The 22,101-nt window shown below is 37.3% G+C and overlaps 1 protein-coding gene across 8 annotated transcripts in view; it reads right to left on the bottom strand.

The window, feature by feature from the left end:
• Positions 1-22,101, bottom strand: part of YAP1 (Yes1 associated transcriptional regulator) — a 90,753-nt gene that overhangs the window by 46,369 nt on the left and 22,283 nt on the right. The window lies entirely within an intron of this gene.

The raw sequence follows: 22,101 nt of genomic DNA on the forward strand, positions 1-22,101 counted from the left end.
ATTAATAAAAGCGTGCTCCACTGAATTAGTAAATGTTTTTAGCATGTTCTTTGATGTTCAAAAAGTTGGTATTTTCCCCCAAAATACTAAATTTTGTAACTACTTCATAATTTCAAACAAGTGGGAATGAATAGTTATAAATTCAGAAGATCATAAAATGGGGCAGTAGTCACCAAAATAATTACTTATGTAGAATTATTTATCACATTCTAATCATTGAAGGGACTTTCTGTTATAAAGTAGAAGGTATCACAAAGTGGCTTTTAAAAAAGTTTTGGTTTAAGATATGTATATTTTACCCTCTCTAAACATGCACACAAAACCAATCCCAAGTCAAAGAGTTACATACTGTAGCAGGGTCACAAAATAGGCAGGAATGTTACTTGTACAAAAATATAATAGTAAACAAAGCTCTACTTTGTCTGCATGTGGCAACTACTGCCAGTCTTCCCTTGTGTACAGGAAACCCCCGTTACTACAGCGTTAATTAAAACGGTGTCACTGCCACTTTAGTTTCCACGATACAGCTCATTTAATACAGGTACTATTGCAGGTACTATAAGAGGCACACTGCCTCTTTGGTTGCATATGTTTTCCAATATTCAGCTCCACTGAGAAACATGGCACATGCAGCAAAACTTCTTTATTTCCTTTTTAGCCTATTTATTTATAAAACAGGACACAACGTAGCAAAGACTGCCCTATATATACTGGACTATACATAAACCTTCATAGTAGAGAACATTTTTTCACTTTTCTGCTGGTCAATTTTGCAAAGCAGTGAAAGCAGGTTAAGATAATACAGATGTAAAAACACTGCACAGTAATGCTTCACAGACTACGTGTTTAAATTACAGTACCAGCATCTGCTACTCCTCCCCTCTATTTCTGATTTGTTATATTTACTCAATGCAGTTCTGGGAACAGTGGAAATTGGGAAAACAACACTGCACCCACGATTACACATTTGTTTATTTCCATTTAACTCCTATAAAAATCCATGTAATACTAGGAACGTATAAAATGTCTACCTTCAGTACATATTTTATAGCCTTTGGTTTTTTATGCTGTTTGAGTGTAGAGTAAGAAACAGAAGGAAAAACGTTGCCTCACTTCATTACAGAACCATTTTTGCAGTTAACTGTAGGAACACACTGAAACAACATTCACCAGCTTTTCCAAACATATCTGAAGATAGGACAGATGAATGGACTATGGAAGAAGTAATTTTAAAAGTACCTCCAATTTTGAGCACAAGGACAGCATTATTGATTCCTCAAGACTGCTTAAGCATACCATGCAAAGTGTAGTTAATGTTCATATGGAGTTGTTAACATGGATAGCTGTTTTAGGCAGCAGCTTCCAACTTCTCCTTAGCTGAGTATCACTTGAGGAAAGTCAGCATGTTCCTTCCTTTACTAACTAAACACCAACCAGTAGTCTTCTTAGAGCAAAGAGCCATAGAAGAAAAGTCTCAAAGCAAGCAAGTTGATTACATTAAAATCATACTAATTATAAGGTTGGTTCAATAAGGCAAACTCTTTGTCCCCTCCCACTCAGCACTGCACTTCCTGACCTATATATCCATTTCCCCCACACCTTCCCTCAAAACCTTTCTCTTCAACCTCCCTCAAACCACAGTCCTTACATGTATCTTACCTGCTCTGTATCCTGAGTTTTTGAATGCTATATACTAAGAAACCACTCAAAACACACCACAACAGATCCATTCTTGTCCACAACTTCCAAATCATGCTCATCAGTTTATGGAATACAGAGCATGCAAACCCCCACTTATATGAATGAAATGTTTAAATAAATCATAGTACAAAGAAAGCAATACATGTCTTCATTTTGTTCGATATCTGCTGCAGGTGCACCAGGGTAACTTACTATAAACACTATGTATTTCTCGTTATCAATTTAAGTATGGAAACAGGACATTCTCCACAGGTAAAGATCTTTCCCTCTGTTTTGAATAGCAGCACAGAAAAGGTCTAAATGGACATAACAAGAACACTGACACCAACACTACATTATCTTTCCCCGCACTAAATAGATTTTTTTTTTCCACAGTAGCTGCATTACATGACAACTGCCCCAATCCTTACATTCAATATCTTCTATTTTACATGACCTGAGCCACATCTTGATAAAGCACTACTATCAACCTCAAAATTTTTAAAAAATATTAGCAAATTATATCAAATCAATGAAACCCATAAATCAGCCATCTTATCTGTACTATGTACAGTACTGTACTATTGTACACTACTATCAAATTAAACTTAAATTCTACCTACCCATGAACTAGAATCACCGCTCTGTACTATGTGCACAGAACAAAATGAGTCAACAGTCTTGGAATTAAAATCAACATCTCTAGGACAATCTAGGAACATAAGACATTTTACTTCATAGAATAAATTCTCAAATCCAACATCGAGCTATCTGACACTATCTATTACTGTTCATTTATGTCTAGGTGAAGCAAATGCTCGTTAAATCGGACAAATGTTGTATAAAATACAGAAATCAACTTAGACTATACCATACATGTAGGTCTATGGTAACAGGCCTTAGAAAAACAAAGCTAAAACACCCAGAACTTGCTACGTATTTTTTAGCAAACTTATGACAAACCTGGTATCAAGAAGAGTGACTGTTCCAAGCCACCCCACCCCCCACCAAAAAGCACTTTCAAAGTGCTGTGCATTAGGAAGAGAATCAAGCTGCCTCTCCCCACCCATCCCCAAGTGTTAGTCATATGCAAATTATTTACACGTTGACAAAAACAACTTTAAAGAAAATAAAAATGTTCTCATTTTATGCACGTAAAGAGCATTTCTGCAGTTACTAAGAATCGGCATTTCTAATTGAAAGAAATATTTATTGGCATTAAACATTATCACATGCCTGAAGATTTGTCAGATTCAGTTTCTAACCTAATTTTAAAGAGCTGGTGGTTTGGGGATTTGGGGAGGGGGGGTGGGGTGGGGGGTTGGGTTTGGGTTTGGGTTGTGGGGGTTTTTTTTGTTGGTTTTTTTTTTTTTAGTACAACAGAAAAGAAGCAGGAGACCCAGAGACCAAAAAAAAAAAAAAATCATATTTGTTACTTTTTATTGAAAAAAACCTTTAGATGCTAATAGACTAATAATAGAAAACCATTCCTAAAAAGAGAACTGATCTGCCTTTGCACAAAGTGTGATACACCTTCACATTTGTACTCCAGCTGCTGCACTGAAAAGACATGAACTGTATTACTGAAAGCCACATCAGAAATGAACTAACACACAAAGGACACTCAAAAAATTGCTTAAATCCTTCAAGAAAGGCTTATCTAAGAGGCCTTCAGTTTTGATATTCCGTAGTATTTATTGCAACTACAGTGTCCTTGGTAAGTACACTTTTCAAGGTATGCTGAGGACGTCATTCGTGTAACAGAATTCTCAGTCATTACAAAACCATGATTCTTTCCTCCTCTTTTTTTGCCTTTATTAGCATAAAGTCACCTTATATACAGTGCACATCTGCTATGTCATTTGTACTGAGAACTTTTCTTTCACAATAAAGGATCTTCCCAGAAAAGATATTATTAAAATAAGCAGGTCAGAAACTGCCAGATTATTTTACTAAAATGTGTAATAGAAATGTGCCATTAGGAGGAAAAACAAGACAGTGAACAGATATTTTCATCTTAGGTACCAGATGAACATACTATATGAAATTTCTGCAACAGCAAAAAAACTGAAGAGGTCTGATCTACACATAAAAGAATACAAACAAGGTACAAACAAGGCAGAATAAATCATCCATTGCTTCTCTTTGCGTTTGGACATGATTCTTCGTAAAAGGACATTTTAAAAAAATAGTCACAAACGTTCAGAAAGACAAGTTGTTCTTCAGTATAAAAGCATCACCATAAAAAACTATGCGAGCCCCTCTCAATAAAGTAATGCTTGTGTTTTACAATGTAGACAAGACTTATATTTCACATCTGTGAGAAAATTATTGCCAGTCTCTAGTGAAGTTGAGATAACTAACCTGGATGTTGGTTTTCAGACTTTTGGGACTGTTTTAGGAATTCACTGGAAATCTTATTTTATTAAAAGCAAAACACAAACACACACCACTGTCCACATCATGACAGACCTACCAAAACTGTTGACTTGGCATTGTGTACTTTTTGTATTGCAGATGGATAGGAAGGTCTCTGTGTAACACAAGCAAGTGCACAAATGAAGCTAAACCTAATTATTTTCTAAACTTGATGTGAACTTTCAACTTTTCATTACACCCCAAATGTGAACTGACCCATTGACAAGCATGTCACCTATGATTCGGTTTTACCTTAAATGACTGAGCTACAGATTCTATTCTTTCATATTTTTTCCTTTGTCTTCCTAACCACCCAGTTTCCTCAATCCACATAATGCATGACTTTCTGAAAGCTTTTCCCTTTTTATTTCTTTTCATCTAAGAACTTTAAAGATTAGATGATTCATGGCCAGAATAAGTTTCTCCTCATAAATGCCATTACTGAATTATTTTAGAGCTATCACCATTACATTTTAGTACATCAGAACTTTATGTATATACTGCAAGTTAGTTCTCCTGGTGACGCTAGGAGAAACTGAGTATTTCTGCTCTTGAAACTACTACAAATTGTCTCAAAAAAAAAAAATCAACTTCAAACTAATCCCTTTGCCAAATCTTATATAAACTAGTCCTGTGCACAGGCAATGTAGGCTACCTGCAAGATACCCACCTACATATCATTCTAGCAGGCAGAGAAGAAACCAGAACACCTACTTCTGTAGAGGCCTAACCCCTACAGGAGAATCACAAATGTGGTGGTTTGACCATAGGGCAACTGTGAAAGTGACAGTGTCTACTAATTCAAGAACAGAGCTAGATGCAAATTCCTAAGGGCAGCAATAGCTAGAAGGCCAAGATCAGTCTGACATGGCAGATGGGCTAGGGGACCCCACAGGTGAATCTTCCACAGTTTGGTTTACATATGGCATGAAAGAAAAAGTTTAGAGTAGAAACAGTCTTGGCATGAACTGCTCCAACTACTGTTCTCAAAAACTCGAGTGTAGCATGCAGAGATTTCTGGGTTATGGCTGATGATGCTCTTAGGATATTACACACAAAAGAGTGGATTAATCTTTGCTTGAGGGTAGAAGCTGTGACATTCTTTGTGCACCCTTTTTTCCACCCTCTTCAGAGGATTTCAAGAATTGGAAAAAAATTAAAACATGAAACTAAGTCTTCAGCTATATTGGACATTTTTAATTAGGCGTTGCTGACTTAAAGTGAAGTATGTTTCTTTGCAAATGGTGTAACAAGGTTACAGATTTATACCTTAAGTAGCATTAATACATTGTTTGAGATGACACAAATTTCAATTCCAAGCAGCAACAGTAAAGAGAAAAGCCTGAAGGGCAACTGAGACGGCTCTGTTAACAATTATCTTTACCCCCAATTCAGTCCTCCATAAACACATCCCTAAATTTGCATCACTATTAGACAGGGAGACACACTTAAAGTGGCCCAAGATCCTTTAAGGACTTTCCAACTGTCTTTGTAAATAACAAATCCAACAAAAGGAAAAGCTGTTGGTCACACAGCAATGAAAACCTCATCTGCTGAGAGATGCTATTCCACCCATTGCTTGGGAAAGCACTGTATTTCCACTTGTCCCCTCCATATTAACTTGCAATATTTCCTTTAAGTTTCAGGATTATTACAGCCTAATATACATAAAAGCACACAGCAGTAAAATTCATAACTTCTTAATCTGACTATTTCCCAAAAATGTCAGAAAAAAACCCTAAAATTCATAACACAGTTTGTCTCTTAAGGACAGTAATGTCTTCAGCCATGGCCTAATTGCCTCAAAGAAACAGAAACATAGATAAAAGCTTCTGAATATTGCTGCAATACATAACATGGCTCTATTTTTCAATTTTCCATATTCTTTCTTCTGCTTGACAGGTCTTTATGCATTAACTAAACAAAGCTTGTGTTGGACTACTCCATCTACACTACTGATGATGTATGTCCTCACCAAACCGTACCACAGGCATACCATGACAGAGAGCATATGGGTGATACGACAATAGACAGCTCTATCCTACTTTCAGCTTGCAAAAGCATACCTTAAAATCAACGTGCAATTGTTCAGCGTGCAATCATGTGTTGTGCCACAGCTGTGTTTTCACTAACTTTGAGAAAGAACACAAGCAAAATGTATAAGAATGGTGGGCACAAACATCCTGTGGATCAGGTGGGAAGAGACCCTGTCAGAGCTCTAGCCCCTTAATCAAAGTTTGAAATAGAACCATATATGCTATCCTACATAATTACAGTCTTAGGCAGCAGAAATTCATTCAGCAAATTAATGGTTTTAATCTGAACTAGAACAAAGCAGTAAGAGGAACTTAAATGCCTTAAATGCCTCTGAGAAAAATCTAATTGGTGCAGAAATAGGTTTTGCACACAGTTACTAAGAGTCAGGCAAGTTCTTCTACAAATCCCTTCAGAATTTATTCCTAAAGTGGTTGCAAGCTTGCAAGATCCTAAGAGCTACCAGAAATTCCTGAAAGCATGGCCCATAAAGCCATGGACACTAATACACAAAATAGAGTTTTTACAGACACACGAAATACAGTATTTAACATTAAGGTATTCAAAGGCAGCCTTCATTAGCACTGGCCTGCATGCAGACAGTGCACAATACATACACCAAGGACTCAAAACTAAGCTTACTGTTCTGATTATAAACATCTTGCTGTTTTGGAGTTGCAGAACAGCACTGCCCTTCTTAGGAAAGCACTCACAGAAAGGTCCTCACTTCAGAGTGTATAATGCTAAAATGGACGGTGGGCAGTAGGCACTCTAACCATACATGCATGACTAACAGAAGAGACAAAGGTATGACATGATGTTCAAAGGTTTGCTAAGGTAGCACCACTTTTATTATAATGCACTCTTGAAACAACTGCCATTTGTCAAAGCAAAAATGGAAGTAGCAACATGCTTATTTTTGCATTTATTATTCCTTTTCTTCCTGTCCCTCTTCCCGCCCTGTGCTCAAGGACCTCAACTAGAAAAATAGGGCTAGTATCACAACATGTAGAAGTATTTAAATTGAGTGTAAAAAATATGATTCTTGGATTCCTCTGTGGATTTCCCAAATAAAATAAGATTATTTTCTGAGTTTCAGGGAAAAAAGAGTATGAGGGCATTTTCATTTCCAGGGCTCTTTCCATTACTTTGAAAACTGTAAGAAACAGCAATATTACACAGACTAAGAAAAGTCCTTGCTCTTACAGTCCTTGTACCAGTTCAATCCTTTCCCAAACTCCATAAAGGACTACATGCTGTGTGATCACATTCTGTATCACCAGATTTATTTATCTTTTTATCTATTTATCTTAAACCTGCCCTCTCAGTTCCACAGCAGAAGAGGAGGCTATATCTAAAGAAAACCTCCCCTTTCTCTCCACCCTGCCCCCAAAGTTAAGAAGTTTGCTTTCCGTGGCTAAGTCACTCAGCATACTCAAAATTCATCTTTCTTTCCCTCCTTAATTTTAAATGAGAGATAAAGATCTATCACCAAGGAGGGCAAATCTAAAGAAAGAACTGTCTCCGCTGCTATTTCAAGTGAAATTACTGGATTTGTTTAACTGTACAGATACCCTCCTACGCCCCTGCTTAGCAAACACAGAGAAGACCTTCTCAAGATGCAACCGTTTTGTCTTCTGTAACACTAAAGACAAGATTACACAAACACTAACTTTCACATTATTAAGGGAAGGGCAGATGACTTTCAGAAGTGATGGGCCATAGAATCCTTTATCACTTTCTTGTCCTTTTATCTCTGAGATTCTATCTCATTTCTCTCTCCCTAGTTAGCTCTTAAAAGGAGACAAAGAAAGCAAGAGGGAAATCAAATGCCTCTTTGCATGAACAGGAGCCAGGCAATTTTACGCCCCTTTCTATATACCCGTATTTTTGGTTGCCTGAAGGTTTTCAAGTCAGAGAGGCTTGCCTAAGCATGCTGCAATAAAAGCTGCTATAGCCAGCTGCCTTAGTATCTAAAGGGGGTTCCTAGCAATCCTGTTGAATAACCCTGAGGCTAACCACCACCAAGGAAAACAAAATATTAAGATAAAAAGATTCTTTAGGTTGTTTCCTTATTGCTCTAAGTAGGAAGTCTCAGAGGGCAGTTCAAACTGGTTGCTTGAGTGTTCAGACAATGATCACTCCCAGATGGCCTTGACAGGATGAGCTGACTCTAAAAAAAACCATTAGGTAGGACCTACTGGAAATGAATGCATAGCCTTCTGCTACAAAGAATAAGTGAATCTGTTTTTCTTGCCATTAAAATCATTAATATTGACAACTATTTTTAATGTATGCTTCAGAACTGACACTTCACACCTTAAATCAACCAGCTGTTTAGATGTTCTCAGTTTTAGTTATACAAAGTCTTATGGACCATCTTTTCCCTCATTTGAGACTGCAGCTTAGCAAAAAAACCCCAACCAAACAAAAAAACCCAACTCCTCTATTTCCTTTCCTTATGTGTTTTTATGTTTTTCTTTTTTTTTTTCCTTTTTCACTTCCACTTCCTGTATTACAGTTTTTTCCATCCCTTTTTGACTCCTCCTTATGACCGTGTCCTCAGGGAGACCTTTTTACTTTTACAATTCAGACAAACGCTACGTGCTGCTGAGGTTGGAGGCAATTCATGTCCCTGAAGACTTTGCAGATTGCCACGTAAAACAGACAAAAATCTTCCAACAGCAAGTTGCTGCCTGAGTCAGTACTTGTGAGCTACCTGCTCAACCAACTCTAGGCAATCTTGCATACTATATTTTTTGCCAGCAAATCATTCTTTTTCATCCCCCACGCTTCAGCCCCCCGGACACAGATTTCCCAAGTTGCAATGCACTAGAAGCAACAGATTTCTCAGCACCCAGATACAACACATTGTCCGAAGGCTATGCTTTGAAAAGCTATTTTTATTTACCCATTTAACCTAGGGTGGCAAAGGCAATACAGAGCAAAAGCGTGAGAAGAGATTAAGCTACTTAGATTGTATAATTTAAAATGACAGCTATAATAATTAAACATATAGCATACTTAAATATAATAGCTATTACATTTATTTTTAAAAGTCACCTAACATGTTTTCAACCTGAGGATTTTCAAGTTCCAAGTTCTACATTTCCCTTCCCCAGTCACAAAGAGTTTAAAAAGCATCAGTTTAAAAAGTATTTCAGAAGCCCATAGTTAAAAAAATAATGCAAAAGTAAAACTAATTTTGAACTCAAATTTCATTGCAAGTTTCAGAAGTTATCAAATGGAAATGTTAATTTCTATTTTGTTTTATGATTAAGAATTAAGGGAAGTAACAGAGAAACTTAAAGTTTGACAGTGAAACCACCAGCAGCAAAATACTCTACTTTCTTTCTAGAAACTAAAAATAAAGACCCATGTATTATCTGTAAGAGGTCTTAAGTTTTAATTTATTCCATTAAATCAACATAATAAATACCAATACATCAGCTTTTATGTATTTGATTTGGAGTAATTTGATTTGCTTTCTGAGTATCTTTTGGTATAGAGGGAAGTAAAAATAGTGATTATAAAATGTGTTAAGCACAGGACTTCGTTTAAAAGCACATCACTTAAATTACTAACAGTTCTTAAAGTACAAATTTCATTTACATACACGTAACAGTTTTAGTGTTTGCCAAAATTAGCAACTGCCATGTTTTACCAATAAACATAATGAAGTACTTATTTAGAAACTGTTCAACCCTACCCTTAGAGGCAAAACAGATCACAAAATAAAAATCACAGATCTCCAACTTTCACTAAATTTCAGTGGGAGATTTATAATAAGAGTTGAAGTTCCCAATAAATCCTAAATAACTTAAAATTATCCCCTTAACTTAGTATAAGTTAATTCAAAATTTAGAATCCCTGCAGTCTTCGTCTACTAGTTACGAAAATCAGCATTCAAGCCATTGGGGGGTGACGGGGGGCAGCGTGCTGCTGCAGTGGGAGAAGAGGGAAGAACATTGTATTTACTTACTGCCATACATTTTTAGAAAAAATGGACTCATAAAATACATGACTAGTAACAGGCCTCTCTAATACAATAAAGATACGAATACATCCTACTCACATAAGAGGTCAGAATACAGGTCACACCAGAAGTTAGTTGTGTGTCTTTAATGGCTAAGAACATGATTATAATCAAGCTCTCCTTCCAGCACAGTCCCTCCCCACTTTCTAATAGTCCAGCTTAGAGACTTCCCCAACCCTAACTTCATGCTTGAACAGTATGGGGTTTATTCTCCTTTTAGGAAATGAGGCCAGCTCTTAATACAAGAACTCCCTAACAGTGTTTGCTGACCGTTAGTCAGCACTTCCCTATGACCCATCCCTTTCCTCCACTCCCTTTCAGTTCCAAATGCTGCCATTATCAACTTCCAGCTTTTCCTTTTTTGCCTGCAAAATTCACAAACCATTTTATAAATTCCACTGACAGTGAAGCAGCTTTTTTTCAATCAGTATTAAGCCACTTTGAACTCTTGGACAAAACTGAGCTCCTTTAATCTCTTCTATAAAGATAGGCTTTCTGTAGCCAAAAGTCTTCTTATGACCATTCTACAGGGCTACTTTTGCCCACCAACCAGGCAGCCAAAATTGTTTTAAACCCTTCAATTCAAACAAAATTGTAAATGCAAGCTCTGAAAATTGTTTAGGTTTTGTCTATTTGCTTGGGTTTGGCTCATTCAGTAGCTAGCATATAAAATTCTAGAGACAAAACATATTCATAATCTGTGTTTGGAAGATATACTGCTACTGATCTCAGAAGTGCCAATATGTACTATCACATATGAGTAATTTCAACAGCTGAGTAATAGGACATAACTTTTTTGAATTTTAAGCAGTAAATTAGAGAACAAAGTTAATAGAGCAGTATTTATCCCAATTCCATGTCAACTTCTCACAAAGCAAGCCTTTCTATAGGCTACCTGATATACACCTGCCGGGACAAGCTGCGTGAACTGCAAATGAACACATGGTTACAACATGGCTCCATCATAGCAACTGTCACTGCAAACTTCAGAATATATCCACTCTTGCCCTTTAAACTCAGTAATCTAGATTGTAATATTGAGATCAGAAGATGTAAACCAGTACCTGCAGGCAAAAAAAGGAAGATATAGAGAGGAGAATGAAACCTCCAATATCTTTTTAAATTAATATTCCTTCATAGTCATCCACAATTAGCCTGCTAAAACCTAACACAGAGCTAATATAATCCCTTTGGTCTGCCCTGCTCCAGTAATTTTCAACATTCTTATAAAATGTCAGATCTGTATTTAGTGATCTGAATCAATTGCTTCTAGTCACCACGTACTGAAAGTTTTTTAAAACAGATGTCATTTTTTCACATGAATTTTGTATTCAGAATTCTGGAAGAGGAAGCAAACCACTTCACTCTTCAGCTCCCAGTTTTTTTGTTTTGAACTGAGAGGCTTGAATAAACCAAAAAAGTAAACATTCACTTGGCTAATGCTTTCTGAGCTGTGGTTTAACACTTTATAGTTCCAGGTACTTACCCAGCAACTTCCTTCCAGAATTTATCACTCAAAGTTCAGTAGCAAACATGCACTGTTTAGTGTTATCTTTAAAATTTATTCTGCAATCACTTTATATCACTACACAGGTCATAATTTTAAACTTTATCTCAAAACCTTTTAAAAGTAAACTGTATGTTAAAATGAAATAAATCTTTTTCTAGATACCATGACTCTAGTTCTATAAATTGGCACATTACACCTTCTAGTCACTCTTCTCTTGATACCTCGTTATTCTTTAAATATATTTTCAGAAATCTATTTCTTCAGAAAATTGTTGCAAAATATTTATGTTCCAATGAGAACTGAAAAGGACTGTTACAGATCTGACAATTTCATGTTCTTCTCTACAAGAAACCTACTTGCATTTTCATTTATATCAAGGACAACAAAATGTAACAGCATAACAAGGGCAAAGAATATGCTGCAGAAGACAGACAAAATATCCAGTATGAAACTGAGAAAGTGGACAAGGCCCTGGACTTGAGTGGCTCTATTTCAGAGTACCCATTTCTTTATGCTCTATTTCTCCTCATCTCTGCCTTGACTACTTATATTCTGAGCTCTTCAGGATTGCAATCTTACTTGACTAACTAAATGGACCTTGATTGCAGTAGTCCTGTAATCTAGCAGTCTCTCTGGTAACTCACCTACTCTACTATAGGGAACAGCTGCTTGGACAGCAAGCATCATCCAAGCGGCCAAATACCACCTTCCGTGCTGGAGCATGCACAGAGCTGGCTGGAAGCTGCCGCTGCCAACACTGCTTCCACACGAGAGAGGAGGAGGAGAGCCTGGAGGCACACTCCTCCTGCTCACAGAGCAGGCCAGGAACTGCTTTTCACTGATTTTATCAATGCAATCATCGGGGGAGATAGTAGGCAGATGACGGGTTTGTCCCTTAAATATAGTAACTGCAGTGAGACCATATCACACAATCAGTACACACAAGACAAATGAATCTGTTGATGGAGTCACTCTGCTACAATTTACTTAGAAATTCACTGGTGATGAGGGACTTCAAGCAAATCAATTTCCTGGATATCTTCATCAGATGCTAAGCATCTTATCTGAAAATCACTGTAAATGTTGGACTAACAGATGTCCTGCAGATGAAAGCTGCTGAAGAACAGTTTGCACAAAAATAAATCATGTCCATGGAAAATTAATTTGCATCCTATCCAGAACCATGCAAGGATCTAATAAACTATTTAATTACTGAAAACTTGTAGCTATTTTGTGAGACAATGAAACTCATTTAAATTTCTGCCCTTTCATAAAATTGAAGGGCACTACTCCAAAACAATGCAGATCTGAAAACATGGTTTACCTGGCTCCATAACTGTGGAGCTGATTATTTATTTTCAGTCATGTAAGAAAGAAGAAAATCACTGTTAAGCACTTCAGCACAGTACTAGGGGTGATTAATTAGGGAGTGGCAGAGGAAAGGATGAAACATCAAAAGAAAGTGAATAGTGGAAGTCTAAAAGCGGAAACATGACTTGCAGAGGAATCTGGCAATATCAACATCTCCTAAGGAGCCAAGCTTCATGAAGAGAAGCTGAAGTAGCCAAGGAAGGAGGTTGAAATCTGCAAGTTTACAAACCACAGGAAGAATTCTTGCCGAGGATGAACAAACTGCGAGTTCACTGGACAGAAATATATTGGTCTGGGAGATTAAACTGGGAGGCAGACTCTCATTGGAATGGAAGGAAGTACTGAATAAAAACAGTATGAAACCTCTCCTACTCTCAGGCAGAGGAAGAATACAGCGCACTTCAGCTCAGGTGGAAGAATTAACTCAATTTGTTGAGCAGAAAACTATCACAGAGGAGCAACACAACTTAGCAGAGAGACTAGGAACTGCAACAGAGACTAGCAACTCTAACAGAAGGATACAGCTGCATTTGAAGATCAGCAGCTGAAGAACAGTAAAAAGAACATAAGGAAGGAGAAGCTAAAAGCTGATACAAAATTTTCCCAATATAAGAACAGATTTTGTTTGGTTTTAAATCTGTACAAGTCAAAATAAAGCTTTACATACTTGCAAAGCAAAACCACTGTTCCTTCGATTAAGCATCTGAAATGCATTGCAGGCATCAACTAAGAAACAGAAAAACACCATCAAAAGCTGCAAAGCAGTAAGTTTTACAGTAAAAACATATATGCCAGCTGGATACAAGGAATGTCCACTTCTCAATGCTATAATTATCTTTAAGTGTTGAGCAATTTCTTCTCTTTTGAAAATCTTGCCCCCCCCCAAAAAAAAAGAAAGGAAAAGTTCCCTCACTCTCACATTGGAAATTACTAGATGAAACACTTTCACTTCACCATAACTGGTAACAATGAAAATTTTCCCTTAGTTGTGAACAGAAGGATTTTCTAAAACTATGCAACAAATATCGCAAGACCCTACAGAAATGTATTCTATGTAAGGTGGTAACGCCGTTCTCAGCGCAGAGAAAGCCAGCACTGACTTAGCAGTTTTGTGCACAAAGCTGCCCATTTGCTCCTTGCTCTCCTTGGTTTTGCTTTGCTGATCAAAGGAGTTGCCAAGTTTTTTCTTTACCATTACAAGGCAGGAAAAACGTCTCTCCTCAGAGAGGCCCCTTGTGAAGGTCACAAAGGTTAGCTCCACAAGCCCTGGAGTCTGCTCTGATGCTGGAGTGATTGGCTGGCTTCCCTGCAGTTACCCTGCATTTCCCCTCCTTCACAATAGTGCGCTGGTTATGGAAACTAAATATGAAAGAACGTGGTGGGGGAGGAAAGAATTTCTATGGAGACACAGTCAAAAACACTCAGAAGTTCTACTTGTTTGAGCAGCCTGAAAACCTAGCATTCTAAACCATTTGGTTTCTTTCTGGAAAATTCAAAGTAAAAATTTCAGCATGCACTCCCCCCCCCCCCCCCCCCCCCCAACAAAAATTCAAAAGAAAAAAGTTTGCTTTTTCTTAGAATACAAGCAAATGCATACTACACTGCCTTGGTCTGGAAAAAGTTATTTCTTAAGATGTTGATTTGCCCCATCCCTGGATTTAATCAACTGGAACCCAGAGGCCACACCCTCTTAATGAAGACTGAAACTAGTCAGGATTCAGATTCATAGCACCTTCCAGCTCCTGAGCAGTATCACACCAGAGACATTTTTAAAATTCTACAGAATATATGAAAGCTTATTTATAGGCATCAGACCCCAATTACTTTTCAGTCCTAAAGTTAAGTAGTGAAGATACCTTGGAATACCCAGCAAAACAATCATTACATTTCAGATAGTTGATTAAATAACACTCCCTATTTTCTATAAATTCAAACCTCCCAATCCACAGGCAGCCACAACTATTTCAATTTTTCTTAAACATAAAAAAATCTAACCTGTAGTGTATACACTGAAAGCTCTAGCCACTTCAAAGCATCTGCTCCTAGGAAATAGATTCAATGTTGGTCTAAGTAGGGGAAAGTAGCATAAATTTTATATATTGAAGAAGGAGCTTTCTGAGACTTCATATTTTGGGAGCACAATTTCATATCACTTTACAAATAAAACTTTGATTCTCAGCATTACTCAAAAAGCTTTCTCACCACCCTGAAAGTCTAGCCTGGCTCTTTCCTCTCTATATAACTGTAGGTGTCAAGTTCTGCCTCCAGTGCCATCACCCATATGTTTGGACAGGTGAAGCTAATTAAAAATCAGCCATCAGTGTGTGTTTGATGCTGAACTCACCTCTGCAGCTGTTTTGAGTTCATTATGTTACCAGGAGTCAAAAGTACTTCCAGAAGTACTCAAGTTGAACAGCCTCACTAACTAGGTATTTCAATCTGTTTAAGTACTCTCAAGATTTAACAATATCCAGTAACAGAGAAGCCCATACTACAGCCTTTTCTTCCTAGGAGGAATCAACAGTCTTCCTCTTCCTACCCAGCCACCTCTGTTCACAAAACATCTAGGAAAACAACCCCTCTGTACTGGGAGACAGCAATAAATGACTGACAATGCCAGAATCCTAAGTAAACTAAGCTGAAAACAGTAAAAAACATCATTAAAGAAGAAGGATTATCATAGTTCACATAAAAGCATAGAAGTGTAAGTGGGATTTTGACCCAGTTACTTTGATCTATTCACCTGTAAAAATATACAGCAAAAAGTACAGACATCTCAAGGGCTCTCCACAACTGCTTCACCTACAAGTCCAGATTCAAATGCAGAAGCATCAGGAGAGCAAGGAGAAATCCACACAATAGCCATACTGTAACAAAAAGCAAAAGGTATATAGGAAAGAACTGCACCTGATCATCATTAGTATTTATTGGAGAAACTTTTAAAAAAAGCACAAAACCACAATACTAAATTCCTCTTTTCCTCTTGCAGGAGAGCTTTTATGACCAACACTTGCCTCTTATTACACCAGGAAAAAAAAAAAAAAAAAAAAAAAGATAGCACTTCTACCTGAAAACCTTTACCAAATTTCTCAAGCCTCTTTGGGGGTGGCCACAAAGGCCAGCACACCTAACATGTACCAAACCCAAGCCCTCCTCAGCTCCCATACAAATGCCAGGTGCACAATGTGCTGGCCAGCAGAAGACATGGTCACCAGACTACCTGAAACATTCACAATGCCAACAGATCACTTATCTTTCAAACTTGCCACGGCAATAAAGCCCAAGAGGAGAAAGAATTTACTCAAGAGTCAATAACACATGCTGTTTTGCTAGCAGGCACATCTTTGACCACCTCAGTATGGGACAAAAATTCTTATCCTTCCGGCTGATGTTGCTATGTACGCAAAAAGTCTCCCATGGTATATGCTGTGCCAAGATTAAGCCACTTCTGGCCCTGCCTTTGTTACTCAGATGATAGAAGTACAAGGCAAAAAACTTCCTTTTGCCACCACCTACAGAATCCACACTAGGGGGCTCTACTGATGTAGTACCTCACATTTTCCAAGAGGTACTTCATGACTACCTTAACCCATTCCTATCTAAGGAATTAAATTCAGTATCTGGAAAAGGTGGAGCCACACCACCTTACCGCAACTCCTGTATTCTTACAGACACCACGGCTAAGAGGAAAGGAAAAAAAAAAAAGCAGAACAAAAAGTACTTGAAATATCCAAGAATATCAAAACCAACAGAAGACACTAATAAATGAACAAAATAACCCTCCATAAGCAACAAGACCAAGACCACACCCAAACCTGTAACATGGGAGAAGGCTAAAGTTTAGGGCTATGGTTTTGTAAGCTTTTATGTAAAGGTTCAGATTACTGCAATTCTTTAATGATGACACAACTGGGCCAAGGAACAGACACACTGTAACCAACCCCTTCTTTCTGCTGTATGTAATGCAGGAGGAACTTCCAAGACAGCTTTAGAAAGCAACCCCCTTCAACATGACATTTTTTAAGAAAATGCTGAGTACTTCCTGATACAAGACTCAAGGAATAAAAGAATCCATCAAGTGGATGTAGTATCAAGTGCCCTACATCAATCCTGAAACTGTTCAAAAAAAAAAAAAAGTCCAGAGCTACTGCCTTTTTTTGAGCAAGTTAAAATTACAGGAAAATTACTAAAAACAGCCTGAACACCTATCATTCTCAAAGTTTGAATTGAAAACAGTTTCATGTATGGCAAAAAGCCAGATAACCTCATGTACACCCATGCAGGTAAACCTGATGAACTAAAAACAAAACTGCAAAATGCTTTGTTCCTAATGTTTTAAATAGAAAGTTATATGAGAATACAGAGGTTTTCCAATAGGAAAGGGAAGCAGGACAAAAACTCAACAAAAACACACATGCCAAAATGCTTGTTACGAGGTAGCTTAGACCAGTGGTCTCCAAACTTTTTTGACCACGAACCCTACCAGGAAAAAATTTTTGAGTATGCACCCTCAATATATGTATATTTATAAATTATATACATGTAACTACACAATATATTAGGTATATCATAAAATATACACAAAAGTAGAAAGCAAAATAGGATGAGCTAAAGATGAACTAAACACCATTTTTTTTTTAATTGTATTTATTAATGGTACAGAAATCATTTTCTTTCCCCACCTCAATGGACTGTATTGCACACCGCCTGGGATGCAGGCACCCCACATTGGAGACCACTGACTTAGACTGTCTAAAAGGTGAATGTCAACCTTCTGAAATGCACTCAATTTCAGAACTTGGAATATGATTTCCCCTGAAGTAGCCAAAAATACAATTAAATTGTTTTTAAAGTAAATTATACTGGTTGACCACACTGCTCTTATATGTTTGTTGTACAACTACTGGAAAGGTTGATGAGAGCTATGCTTTAAATGAAGGCTAAAAACATACCTGTTTTGTTTGAAACAGAATTTTAGTTTTAACAGGGATCATGTAACAACATTCCACCAAAAGTTGTTGAGACTTCTTCTAGTGGTGTAGGGAGGAGACAAGGCAAAGGTGGCAGCATTTAACTGAGCAAAATAATATTTTACAAGAGATTACATAGTTTTGTCTTTCCAACTGGGAAATCCATTTAGGCACATTACTAATACTACCTGAAATTAGGAGTCTAACACTGAAAGCTACTGCAATTCCTGTTGCCTTTCTGTTTTCATAAATGCAAAGAGAAACCTGACCTGGAGTTCACACTGAAGGAGATCCAGTCCTAAAATTCTCCACCAAATACAACAGGATTGGGAGAACGGGTGAAAGGAGGAAAAAGGTTGTTTTAGTACAAAGCCAAGTCCAATCGAGAAGACAAAACAAAATCATAGCCAACAATGAAGCCAAGCCTGACATAAAAGGCACAAGCTACGCAAAGACAAGGTTTTCCCCATTCGCTGCTTGCTGCAGAGAAGGAATCCTTTAGTTTGGCACAATTTTAATATCACCAACTCATATCTAAAGGGCGACGAGCTAGTCATTGATCGCCTTTTGAAAACTACTACCTCAGAGGATGCTGACTTTAGCCTGAAGGATGCTCTATTAAGAAAACAGAGCTATGACAGGTATTTATTTCTTCTAAATGTTATTACTATTTGCCAGATCAAACAATTAGGTGTTCAGAATCTATTTGAGCTAATGAGAAGTGGGACAGGTTGGAGATTCGGCACTACTCTTAAGGGTTTTTGAGTCATTGGGCCACAAGCTTCCAATTCTACATATGGTTAAACAGAAAAAAAAAGCATGCGCCCAGGAAACCAAGAGGAGAGACACCACTTTGACCAACTTAGCCTTATTTTGATCCAACACTCCCCGAGCACGTAGTAGCACCTCAAGATAGTCATCAGAAAGACTCAAATTCTGCATCAGTACAGTTAACTCAAAAAAAACCTGGTGAAGTGGCAGGGGAAATTATGGTCCACTTACTAAGCCTACATTTGTTATGTGAGAGTGCTATTTATAATGTCACATGCTGGAACTTGTTCCCAAGCTAGCTAAACCTACATGCTTAATTGACTCAATACACAATGCTGCATTGTCAAGACTAATATTTTCCTACAGGCCACACTTTCTAAGCCATGAAAGCTTTTATACATTTTCATTTTCTTAGCAGTTCCAAAACCAGAAAACTTCAAAATACACACACATACAGAGTATGTACTCTGGTAGATTCTATACTGACTACCACTAAAATTCACATATCCACATGCAAACAGAGTCATCAGAAAGTCCAAGCATTTTAAAGCACATGGGAGCCAGCAGGTTCTTTATGTTCATATTTCAGACATCCAGGATAGAAGGCACTAAGGAAGAAAAAGCCTGCCAACAGATCCACACCACCAATATATACCATGTGATGCACGGAGCAGCAGCTCTCACATCACACCAGATTTTGACTAAGCCACCTTATAAAGTATTTGTTTCAAGTTACTTCCCAAGAGTAAGGTTTTAACTACTTCTAATCAGTTTTAAGTCTCAGAAGTTGTCAATTAAGAACTCATTTAAACAAAGATTACCTTGAATGCTGCAGACAGACTGAACTGCCAGCTCCTGCAGACTACTTTTTATTCATATTGATGAAAAATGCTTTCAGGGGGAAAAAAAAAAGCACATTTAGGAAAAAAATAAGAGATCAGAAGATAGGAAGTTTTGCACAGTAAACAAGTTTCATGAAGTAAATCAACAGTGAAGTGGAACTGAAGTTTTTCAAGATTTGTATACCAACTATCAAAATAACTGCTGAATTTCAGGAATTGAAGTGATTCAATTACTATTTATTTAAAGAAGTAAACTGGCTCAGTCTCTTCTATAACCAGCTTCAGAAAGCTGAAGTTCAGTATCTTAGGATCCACCAAGCAATTTTGTTTTTTTAATATTCCCCCTGGCTCCCCCAAAACTGATGAAAAGAAACACCTTAGAGAACACCACTATTAAATCTCAAAAGCTCTTGAGAAGCTTTAGGACAAAACAACAAATAAAGAAGAAAAAATAATTAAACTATGCCTTCTCAAACTATTGCCAGATGTAAGCAACTAGCAGAACTGAAGTCTTCATAATACCACCAAGTAACTCTGATAAGGGCACTTGAGTTAAGAAGCTGAAAGTCAATTGCGATCAGCTGGTCTAAATGCCTATAAAACACAAAACTAAATACACCAGTTACCAAAAATAGAGAAACTAAAAGTCAAGCTAAAAATTAAAGACACCCATGTACAGATGTACATGTATTCTTCTGTTCAGACTGGTTGTTTAACGAGTTTACGTTTCAAATTTTTATAGTTAAAATAACAAAGATTGTATTTGAACTTTTTGTTGCTAGTATCTCGACCAGATAGCACTCAACAACAAAAACAGTCTTCCTCTTTTCAATGGCAATGCCTCACTGTAAAGACAGCCTACAAAAGGATGTATTCAAGTACATGCAACATTTCTTGAATACAGCAGTCATGAATGACATTGCTGAGCATGTTGCATCCAGCGCACTGCTGATAAAACCTGTTTCAGATAGTCTGCTGTCTCGTACTTCATTAACTCAAGTTGCAAACAACCTTCTAAAACAAAGGAGGGTTAAATTAACAACCACCATGTCTTTCTTCTATAATGCATCTCTCCCTTCTAATTTTCCATACCAAGCAGCCATCAGGTTTATATTGTAGGAGGATAAAACAGCTTTGCAAAAACAATGTATTACTCCCTTTAATAATATGCTGAAGGGCATCTGGTCCCATTTGTTTCACTTTTTTCTGATCTTCACAAAAACACCATTATTCAACCTGACTGCAAAAGTTAAAAGAAAAAGTTGTAGATAGAAAACTGCTAAATTACTTAAAGCATAAAAAAAGGACTCCAAAATGCCAAGCCATATTGGAAAGATGTTCTTTCAATTGCCACAGGGTCTAATGATATTTTGACAAGACTGCAATTACGCTTCTGTTACAAGAACAGATCTTGTTCTCCACGTCTTGCCAGGATAATACTGTTTTTAATTAATGCTTTTGTTGTGAAGTGTACCCTCAGGCAGTAATAAGTTTTATAATAATTTCAGTATGTAGCATGTATTTCCCCACACCATTTATTCAAAATTTCTCATAATTCAGCCTCATAGATAATGCCCAAGCCTCACTTCCCAGAATTCTTCAAAATACAGCTAAAGACTGTTGTGCCTAGCAAGACACTGTTAAAACATGTCTTCATAGGATTGTTTTCTTTTGCTTCCCTCCAGAAGAAAGGAACGCTACGTGTCTATTAGACTGGCACAACCACAAGAGAACCAAATTTCCTTTTAAACATCAGTCCCAGTTTCACTTTCAGGAATCGGCACACACATCTGTCTTCTTTTCAAATAGCTGACGCATGCTTTTAGTGTATTATCTTTTAAACAGAGGTATAACCACTGCCAAAGTGCCATAAGGTGCTGATCTTCAATTACATTTACTTATCACTAAATCTGGGTTAAAAAAAAAAAAGTGCAGGGTTTTTTTTTATTCTTACAATCCACTGCATAACCCACCTCTCAAATTCAAAAAGTCTCGCTAAAGGAAGTTACAAACCAGAGCTTCAGCAAACAAACAGGCAATTACTGAAGCCGCAGAAATCTAGACACATATTTATCTGAAGTCTGAGACAAGTAAAGTACTGTGTGGGAAATGTTATGAAATCCCTGTCAAGAAAACTAGGCCTCAAATTTAATCCACTGCCTCTCTCTACCACAAACAGCTGTGAAGTAACTAACTCGTTTCTGGTTTAAATGTTATTAACTAATAAAATATGACTGTCTAATTAACTCCACAAGAAGGTGGGAAGTTTCAAACCAATTCTTATATGCAAATTAAAATTGGCTTTACAATGTGCTTGGATAGATTGCATTGGCTTTGAAAAGTCAAGTCAGTACACAAACTGCTGCCTTTACAGACTGCAGGAAGCCATTTTTATCTGCCACATGTTCTCTGACCATATTCAAGAAAACAAGTTAAAATTTTCAATCTCACTTCCAGTGGAGTATTCAA

Source organism: Mycteria americana, chromosome 1 (assembly GCF_035582795.1).
Source record: "Mycteria americana isolate JAX WOST 10 ecotype Jacksonville Zoo and Gardens chromosome 1, USCA_MyAme_1.0, whole genome shotgun sequence".
Classification (NCBI taxonomy): Eukaryota; Metazoa; Chordata; class Aves; order Ciconiiformes; family Ciconiidae; genus Mycteria; species Mycteria americana.